The following is a 10,854-nucleotide window of genomic DNA, read 5'->3' as shown; positions in this document are numbered from 1 at the left end:
GGGCAGGGCACCTCTCCAGGATGGAGGATCACCCACTGCCCAGGGCACACCTCCAGGATGGAGGATCACCCACTCCCCAGGGCATGTCTCCAGGATGGAGGATCACCCACTGCCCAGGGCACGTCTCCAGGATGGAGGATCACCCACCGCCCAGGGCACGTCTCCAGGATGGAGGATCACCCACCGCCCAGGGCACGTCTCCAGGATGGAGGATCACCCACCGCCCAGGGCACGTCTCCAGGATGGAGGATCACCCACCGCCCAGGGCACGTCTCCAGGATGGAGGATCACCCACCGCCCAGGGCACGTCTCCAGGATGGAGGATCACCCACTGCCCAGGGCACGTCTCCAGGATGGAGGATCACCCACTCCCCAGGGCACACCTCCAGGATGGAGGATCACCCACTCCCCAGGGCATGTCTCCAGGATGGAGGATCACCCACTGCCCAGGGCACGTCTCCAGGATGGAGGATCACCCACTGCCCAGGGCACGTCTCCAGGATGGAGGATCACCCACCGCCCAGGGCACGTCTCCAGGATGGAGGATCACCCACTGCCCAGGGCACGTCTCCAGGATGGAGGATCACCCACTGCCCAGGGCACATCTCCAGGATGGAGGATCACCCACTGCCTCCCAAAGATTGTGCTCTGTGGTGAACTCGCCACCAGCTGCCGCAAGAGAGGAGCCCCAAAGAAGAGATACAAGGACTCCCTGAAACAACAGCTCAGCCTTGGCCATATTGACTGCCCCAATGGTCCACTCTGGCCTCCAATCGGGATTCATGGAGACACACCATTCACGACGCTGCTGCTTCCTTTGAGAATGCACAAAGGGTCAGTCTGGAGGAGAAAAGACAATGCAGAAAGAACCGTTCCTTGCCAATGTCACCCAGGGAGACGTTCCCTGTGCCTTCTGTGACCGGACCTGCCTATCCCGTGTCGGCCTTTTTAGCCACCAGCAGCTTGCAGCAAGCCTGGCTAGTGCCCTTCTCAAATCTTCGTTCGTGAAGCCGAGCCATGATGATGATGATGATGATGAAAAACTTCATTATTCTGGCTCACAGTGCTCATTAGTGATCACTCCAAAACAACACACCAGTGACTCAATCACTTATTAGAAGAAATGTTCCTGTTTTCATTGAAGATCCCGATGCTGAGAAAATTCAGATTTATCCCCTTTACTGGGGAACATAAAATGCAGCACTCAGGGAGAGTTTTAAGGATATTAAAAAATATGTTTATCCTAAGGCAAATATTCTTGTTGCTGCTGGGTGGGAGTGCAGAGGGACACAGAGTCACTCAGTGAGCTGATCCAAACCCTGGGGCCACCTTTGCTGTGCAGGCTGGGCATGGCCTGGGCAGGGAGTGCTGTTTGAATGCCCTGAAGGAGCTGGAATTTGAAACACTTTGCAATTGCCTTCTTAGAACAGGAAATTGCCTTGTTAGTTCACCAATTTGCTCTGACAAACTACTTTGTCTAATGAAAAGGATATGGTTTCTCAGTTACAAGGGAAGTATTAATAACTCTAATTGCCACTTATTAGCAATTTTACAAGATGCTGAGCACATAAGTACACTTTCAACCAGTCTATAAAAAGAGAACAGCATTAAAGATAATATGATCACTACTAATCGTTTTCTGGCTGGAAAACAAGATTTTTACCACAATATTTGAACATTTGACATATGGTTGTGCTGTGCTGTGGAATGAGATCAACAGCATTAATATTCTCAGGACAGAAGGTGAGAGGAGTCCTCTGGTATAAGAAAAAATTCTCCCATTTAAGTACTTTGCATCCTCACGAGGGCAGGACCTGAATGTCCCATCAATGGAGGCTAAAGGTGCTCTTCTGACAGAAGGAGTTGTGCACACCTGAACTGCAGGGACATGAGGTGGGATCTCTTTTTATGATCAGGTGACCCACCTGGTGGATGAGGGGAAGGCTGTGGGTGTGTCTATCTGGACTTCAGCAAGGCTTTTCACACTGTCTCCCATAATATACTACTGGAAAAGCTGGTAGCCCATGGCCTGGACAAGTGTACCCTCTCCTGGATTAGGAGCTGGCTGGAGGGTCGGGCCCAGAGAGTGCTGGTGAATGGAGCTGCATCCAGCTAGTCACCAGTGGTGTTCTCCAGGGGTCTGTATTGGGTCCAGTCCTGTTTAACATCTTTATTGATGATTTAGATGAGGGGATTGAGTCCATCAGCAGCAAATTTGCTGATGACACCAAGCTGGGAGGGAGTGTCGACCTGCTGGAAGGCAGGAGGGCTCTGCAGAGGGATCTGGAGAGACTGGAGAGATGGGCTGATTCCAATGGGATGAAGTTCAACAAGGCCAAGTGCAGGTCCTGCCCTTTGGCCACCCCAACCCCTGCAGCGCTCCAGGCTGGGCACAGAGTGGCTGGAGAGCAGCCAGGCAGAGGGACCTGGGGGGACTGAGGGACAGGAAGCTCAACAGGAGCCACCAGTGTGCCCAGGTGGCCAAGAAGGCCAAGGGGATCCTGGCCTGGATCCAAACTAGCGTGGCCAGCAGGACCAGGGCAGTGACCCTTCCCCTGGACTCTGCCTTGGGGAGGCCACACCTTGAGTGTTGTGTTCAGTTCTGGGCCCCTCAGTTCAGAAAGGACATTGAGGGGCTGGAGCGAGTCCAGAGAAGAGCAACAAGGCTGGAGAAAGGACTGGAGCACAAGTGCTGTGGGGAGAGGCTGAGGGAGCTGGGGGTGTTCAGCCTGGAGAAGAGGAGGCTCAGAGGTGACCTCAGCACTGTCTGGAACTGCCTGAAGGGAAGTTCTGGCCAGGTGGGGGTTGGTCTCTTCTCCCAGGCACTCAGCAATAGGACAAGGGGGCACGATGGGCTCAAGCTCTGCCAGGGGAAATTGAAGCTGGAGAGCAGAAAAAAATTCTTTGCAGAGAGAGTGCTCAGGGATTGGAATGGGCTCGATGATCTTGGAGGTCTTTTCCAACCCAATCGATTCTATGATTCTATGATTCTATCTTTTCAAAAGCAGATTGGCACACATTTTGCACAACCATTTCTGCAGGGTAATCCCTTCAAGAGTGTTTTTGGGTTTTTTTTTTTTTGTTTGTTTGTTTTTTTGGGGGTTTTTTTGTTGGTTTTTTTTTTGTTATTTGGAGATATTCTGCTTTTATTTTCAGTTTCCTAATGACAATTCTGTAATGTGGCTTTACATACAAACCCCAGTTTTTTTTTTAAAAAATGTTGTTAGGAATTGGATAAGAATTATCCTTTTAAAAGTGTAAACATCTAGTTTTTAATAAAATGATGCTTTTGTATTGGAAAAAGGGGATACAATAAGTGTGTTCATATATATATACATGTATATACAGAGAATCATGGAATAATTCAGGGTGGAAAAGACCTGTAAGACCATGGAGTCCAAGCATTCCCCCAGCTCTGCCAAAGCCACCACTCGCACATGTCCCCAAGTGCCACATCCACATGGCTTTAATTCCTTCCAGAGATGGGGACTCTCCTACTGCCCTGGGCAGCCGTGCCAGGGTTTGAACACTCTTTTCATGACGAAATTTTCTCAATATTCAACCTGTCCCTGACCTGGCCCAGCCTGAGGCCATTCCCTCTCCTCTTGTCCCTGTTCCCTGGAGCAGAGTCCAACCCTCACCTGGATCCATCAGGGACTGCAGAGCCAGAAGGTCCCCCCTGAGCCTCCTTTTCTCCAGGCTGAGCCCCCCCAGCTCCCTCAGCTGCTCCTGCTGCTCCAGCCCCTTCCCAGCTCCATTCCCTGCCCTGACCATGCTTCAGCCCCTTGGTGTCTTCCTTGTCATCCCAAACCCAACCCCAGGTGTGGCCTCACCAGTGGCCCAGGGGCACAATCCCTGCCCTGGTCCTGCTGCCCACACTCTTCCTGAACCCCAGGTGTGGCCTCACCAGTGGCCCAGGGGCACAATCCCTGCCCTGGTCCTGCTGCCCACACTCTTCCTGATACAGCACATTTATTTCTGTATCTTACAACAGCAAACTCTACAGAGCAACGTTCTCAGTGCATGAACACATTCTGATATAGACCTTTCATAAATGGATTTGCCTGTGCAGGAACATCAGGCATGGGAAATTTCTCTCCAAAATTATGAGCATGGAGAAGAAGGTGTTGCACCAGACACTAAATGCCAGTGGAGAGTGTTTATGTCCCATGATGATCCATGATGGTGCAGACCCCTCCATTCATCCCCTCTGGCCCATCAAGCACAATATTCCTGTACACCAAGTTTTGTGGTCCTTTTAAACCGATGTGTCCTTGGCTCTGACAAAGCACTTTGTTACCTCTGACAAAGCACTTTGTTACCTCTCGGAGCTGTGAGGGAAGAATTGTTTCCTTCGGAGCACTTTGAATGGAGTCCATGAGCACCATCCTTTATGGTTCCTGCCAACTGATAATGTGGGGAAGGAAACTTCATGTCAAAATGTTATGGCTGTATTATCATGGTAGAAAAATATATTTTCCAGCATTCATTCAAGTTGCAGAACATTTCAGGGAATGTTCAGGTTCCATCAGCTGAATAATTTATTTTGTGCTGCCGGGGCCAGTTTCAGAGGGGCAGAAAGGAGGGAGGAACTCAGGCAGTGAGAGCTGAGTGCCTAATGAATTTAGCCATTCAAATGTCCACAAGAACCTAAATGGATTACTTATGAAAATCAGCAGTGCTGCTTGTACAGATTGGTAATAAATTCTGTTTCGTTGCAACGACTGGGATTTGAAGATTTAAAACCAAGACTGATGAACTCAAGTGAAATACGCACGTAAATTGTCATTATGTGGATGGATGCACCTTACTATATTAAAATTGGATTTTAGATTTGTTCCCCTCTTTATTTTCCAGCTCATTTTTGATGACAGTCCATTCTTTCCACATCACATTATAATTTCTGCTGTATTTTAGCATTGGAGGTAATGGGGGGTGGGGGTAAACTTTGTTTCTCTTTTTTTTCCCTGTTTTCCTGTGTCAGTATTTTATACAAGGTCAATAACAAGCTTCAGTGTGTTTACAATTACCAAGAGGATGGGATTTGTTATTGTGCACAGACAAATGTGCTGATGCTTCCATTATTTATGGGTAGGAGATAAAAATCGTGCAATGTACTGAGACAAAAGTAAGGTGTGAGCTTTATATCTGTATTTTTGATGAGTTCTCTTAACAGGCATTGGCCAATGCACAGATCTGTGACCATGGGATGTAAATTTTTCTTTGTAGTAAAGCTGTCAAAGCTTTGTGGGGGTTTTTTTATGACTCACGTTTATGCAACTTGGAAAAAATAAAATCTGACTTCCTCTAGTATTTAAAACCTGAACTGATTGGTTTGAACTGCCTGATGTCTGAAGGGGGGTATAAAAATAGGATAAACTTATTTGCTTAATACTGAGGACATTCTTAGTAAACTTTTGCTATGATAATTGATTTTCTTTTCTTTTTTTTTTTTTTTTTTTTTGGAAAAAAAGGGCACCATTCAATTTTAAAAGCTCATGAAATGTCCTTAATATCCTAATTATTGTGGTCCTTGGCTCAGCTGGCATTGCTGAATTGCATAATGAGCCTTTGGGATGAGTCCTGTGGAGAGGAGCAGAATCCAGTGCTGGGCAGAATTTTGGAGCTTGCCCCCAAGACAGGCTGGGACACAGCTGGGACTTGGGTCCCCATCATCTCCTTTCCCTGCTCTGCCAAAGTGGGATCAGCATCTCCTCACCAGATTCCAGTTGTTTGGGGGCTCAGGAGTCTCTATCCGTTCAAGTGTCTGTTGGGGAATCCCAGAGATAAAACAGGAAAAACCTGAATTCTACCGCTTGGAAATGGGTTTTATTCTAACCTGGTTGGAACAACATCCATACAACAACCCTTTTCCTTGCCTTGGTCCATCCCAAGGGATGTCAATGGGTCTATTTTCTTGTCCTTAACCCATCAATGCCCCTTGTTTTGAGCTGAGTGGTGAACTGGGCTGAGCCCTGCCCTGCTCTCTGTTCCATCTGGGAATGCCACTGGAACAGGGAGAGACACCTCCTGTTTGGGGAGAGGTTGAACAGTCACACCTAAAGAGCACAGGGTCATGAGAGAAAATAACCCCTTTTAACAAGTGGAATGAGAGGGATTTTTTCAGGAGAAACTCAGAGAAAATAACCCCTTTTAACAGGTGGAATGAGAAGGATTTTTCAGGAGAAACTCAGAGCACCTGTCTGAGATTTACATTTTTAATTGCCCCTGGGGGAGTCTCCCTCCCCTTTCCTGTGAACTCAGGGAGAGCAGAGAGTGCCAGGTCTCCTCTGCATCCCTGTGGCCAGAATTTGGGAGGTTCAGATCCCTTTTTATGTGTCTGTGTGAAGAACAACTGTCCTTTCCTCTACAGCTGGTAAGGTAGGTAAGAGTAGATTTGTTATGCTGTAATTGGGTGATGCTACTTGAGTGTAAATCCTTCTCAACACCAAGGATTTGTTACTTTATCTTCCTCCAGCTCTTCCCACAAACTGCTGACTAGATCCAAGCAATGCCATTCTTTTTGTCTTTATTATGAGATGTAAAAGGATCCAAATTGTTTCAAATGGGGTTTTTTTGAGAGAATTGGTTTTGCACTGTGTATTAACAGCTTGGTTTGGATGAAAAATGTTTGCAAGGGAAATTTTATTGAGTTTTGCTTGATGTTAAATTCACAGCCTCTTACTTTATTCACTCTCTAGCTAAGCTGGGGGCTGAAAACTCCAGTGACTGCCAGGACTGCACAAAGGCTTTATTAGGCTGTTATAGCCCATGTGAAATAAGGAAAAGGAAGCAAACACCTTTGTTGAGGCAGAGGGAACACCCCATAATTGAACATGAGCCTTTATTGAGGGGTGGGTTTTTTTCTGTAGTTCCTTCAGAAATCTTGAGAGCAGTAGCACTTTTATGATGGAGTGAGAACTGTGCATATTGTTTAGAACCACCTGTTTATACACCTTTTTATTTTCTTTGATGCCACTGCTATGCATCCCAATGATTATATTTGTTTGGATACTGCCAAGTTATTTAAATCTTAACTTTCATCTCCATCACATGTGCTTCAGATCTACCTCAGCTGCTAAATCTGTTATGCAGGAGGGATAACATAATTTCCTGTTCACATACTCAGCATTGTGTTGTGAACATAGAAATGGTTCCTGGAAGCATTTTGGATAATGTACTGTTGCTTTCCAGGCCAGAAAACAATGAACATTTAAATACCTTATTAATAATTTCTCTGTTGCTCTGATATGAGTTTGGTTATAGTGGAGATGTGATGGGAATTCTTGAGCTGCATTCCCCTCACAACAACCTCAGAATAAATACTTACCAAGGGATTTTAGAGTTTTATTTCCAGTAAAATTTCTATATCAATCTTGGTGTATCTGGGATAGAGATGAAATTGCATAAGGGGGAAAAGTTGTACCTGTTTAAGGTTTGGGTGTGAGGGTTAAAATCTCCCTGGTGTGAACATGAGCACAGTGAGGCTTCTGCTGAGTTATTCTTTCCTTGTTGGTTTTAAATTCCCAGTTTACTGATGAGCAGATCATGGAATCATAGAATGGTTTTGGGTTGGGAGGAACCTTAAAACCCACCCAGTGCCACCCCCTGCCATGGGCAGGGACACCTCCCACCAGCCCAGGTTGCTCCAAGCCCTGTCCAACCTTGGGCACTCCAGGGATGGGGCTTTGCAACTCTTTGGTATCCAGCTCCTTAACCAGTCAGCTAAAATATTCATGTGTTTTGTGATGATGGTCTTGAGGCAAAGAGTAGAAAATATATATGCATTTTTAGCATGATTTATATAAAACCAGCTTTGGTTTATGGTTTCCAAGGTAAGGTTGAATCTCCTTTATTGATGCAGTTTCCTAAAAGGGAGGTTAATTTTGGCCAGTTTGGTTTCAAGCCCTGAATCTTGGATTTTTAAAAGCTCAACAGGGAAACAATATGTGTCATATTCATTCAGCTTTTGCTGTGTGGACTCATTAAAGGAGGTACATGAAGAATTAAGTTATTCTTGATCCACTATATCCAGACAGAAGATAGAATCATAGAATCGATTGGGTTGGAAAAGACCTCCAAGATCATCGAGTCCAACCCTTGGTCCAACTCCAGTCCCTTTACCAGATCATGGCACTCAGTGCCACGGCCAAGCTCAGGTTAAAACCCTCCAGGGATGGTGAATCCACCCCCTCTCTGGGCAGCCCATTCCAATCCCTGAGCACTCTCTCTGCAAAGAAGGTTTTTCTGCTCTCCAACTTCAATTTCCCCTGGCAGAGCTTGAGCCCATCGTGCCCCCTTGTCCTATTGCTGAGTGCCTGGGAGAAGAGACCAACCCCCACCTGGCCACAACTTCCCTTCAGGGAGTTCCAGACAGTGCTGAGGTCACCTCTGAGCCTCCTCTTCTCCAGGCTGAACACCCCCAGCTCCCTCAGCCTCTCCCCACAGCACTTGTGCTCCAGTCCCTTCTCCAGCCTTGTTGCTCTTCTCTGGCCCCACTCCAGCCCCTCAATGTCCTTTCTGAACTGAGGGGCCCAGAACTGAACACAACACTCAAGGTGTGGCCTCCCCAAGGCAGAGTCCAGGGGAAGGGTCACTGCTCTGGGCCTGCTGGCCATGCTAGTTTTGATACAGGATAAAATTTGTGTCTCTGGTATCTTTAAATTTTACTAATAATTTTTTGAACTCCAAGTAGCAACTGTATAAAACATACATTCCAAAGGAGAATTGAGCAGTGGCGTGTAAAAACAATATTCATCTTGGAATTATTGGTTTCTTTTACTTCAGCTTAAATTATAGTATAAGGATGAAATACTACAAATGGAATAAAGTCTGGTCTGGTTATTGCTTCTCACTAATATATTCAATGCATTATTCCCAGGTTTAACTTCCTGACTACCAGACAGCCATTATATTTTGGGGTTGTAATTACATATGAGTGTAATCTACTCTGTAAAATGGCTGCACTCAGTAATTGCTTCAAATCTGTCTTTAGATAAATAATAAGCAATGTAATAAGGATGGGAAGAACATCAGTGTAGCTTCAGTTTCCCAATTTGTTCCTCTCTTGCTATTTTTCCCTTCCCAAGGAGCAGCCCTGTAATAGAATCACAGAATGGATTGGGTTGGAAAAGACCTCCAAGATCATCGAGGCCAACCCTTGGTCCAACTCCAGTCCCTTTACCAGATCATGGCACTCAGTGCCACAGCCAAGCTCAGTTGAAAACCCTCCAGGGATGGGGAATCCACCCCCTCTCTGGGCAGCCCATTCCAATGCCTGAGCACTCTCTCTGCAAAGAATTTTTTTCTGCTCTCCAACTTCAATTTCCCCTGGCAGAGCTTGAGCCCATCGTGCCCCCTTGTCCTATTGCTGAGTGCCTGGGAGAAGAGACCAACCCCCACCTGGCCAGAACTTCCCTTCAGGCAGTTCCAGACAGTGCTGAGGTCACCTCTGAGCCTCCTCTTCTCCAGGCTGAACACCCCCAGCTCCCTCAGCCTCTCCCCACAGCACTTGTGCTCCAGTCCCTTCTCCAGCCTCGTTGCTCTTCTCTGGCCCCGCTCCAGCCCCTCAATGTCCTTTCTGAACTGAGGGGCCCAGAACTGAACACAACACTCAAGGTGTGGCCTCCCCAAGGCAGAGTCCAGGGGAAGGGTCACTGCCCTGGGCCTGCTGGCCACGCTAGTTTGGATCCAGGCCAGGATCCCATTGGCACAGGGGAATCTCTCCCTGGCTCTCTGCAATCCCTGCAACCTTCATCTCCAAAGCAGGATCTTGCTGCCAATTGAACAGGCAATTTTCTGCCTGAATTTCTGGGCCATAGAGGAACAGGAGTGTTTATTTGGTCTCTTCTTGCTTCTCCAGCCCACTTTTCCTTCATCTACATCCCAACAGATTTTCCTGGTGCTCTGCAGAGTTCATGGGTCTCCAGGAGTAAATTTCTTTTCAGAACTCGCTGTGTTTGGAGTTGCCTTGATCAAAAGGGTGGTGAAAATACCAGCTGGGATGAGAAAATACAATAAAAATGTCCAAACACAGTAATTCTACTTTTCTTTTTCAATAATCAGTGTGATGGCACTAAAGTTTCAATGTGCTTCAAGACTTTTGAAATGAAAGTAGAAAAGGAAGGAAAACAGCAAGGGGAGGAGAAAAGAATCAGGGGTTTTATGGGTGGCCTGGAGCTTAAAAAATAATAGTAATATTTTTATAAATGTGTAAAATTCACATTTGGAGGGCTCTGTATTGCTTTGGATAAGTGGTCAAACCTTTTCAGATGCTGCTGTATTTTGGACTATACCTTAATATAAATACATTTCCCTAAGTGAAGTCTGTCCATTAACACACAAATTTCAGGAATGTACTCGTGTAACTTTCCAGAAGAATAATTTAAATGTGGTAGCTTAATTTTGGTTTTGTTTGTTGGGCTTTTTTTTACTTCTCTCAGTTCTGGTTTGAGCCCAAAGTTCAAGTTTCACTCATTTATAAACTGTAGAGATGTTTGGAAGAAACTCACAAAGTTATTATGTAATTTCTCTTACTAGAACATATTTTGCTTCATTTTTCATAGAAGAAAAAAGTCCTTGGTACTGGAAGTTTGTCTTGAGTGTCAATCACTTCTCCTTATTTATTTCTGAAGTAAATGTACTCTAAGACAGATTACTTTGTATAATGAGATGATGAAAATTAGACATAGAAAGCGACCTCCCTTTTACAGAACTTTAAAGAATTTGTCTGCCAAACATTTCTGTAAGTTATAAGCCCATCCTTGGAGTGTCACTTGTTCTGGGTATCTATGTCATATTAAGACTTAAATCCACAGTTCACTTTAAATACTGAGGGTGTTTCCATTACCTTTA

This window comes from Pithys albifrons, chromosome 3 (assembly GCF_047495875.1).
Source record: "Pithys albifrons albifrons isolate INPA30051 chromosome 3, PitAlb_v1, whole genome shotgun sequence".
In the NCBI taxonomy this organism is placed as follows: Eukaryota; Metazoa; Chordata; class Aves; order Passeriformes; family Thamnophilidae; genus Pithys; species Pithys albifrons.
This window is presented reverse-complemented; position numbering follows the sequence as displayed.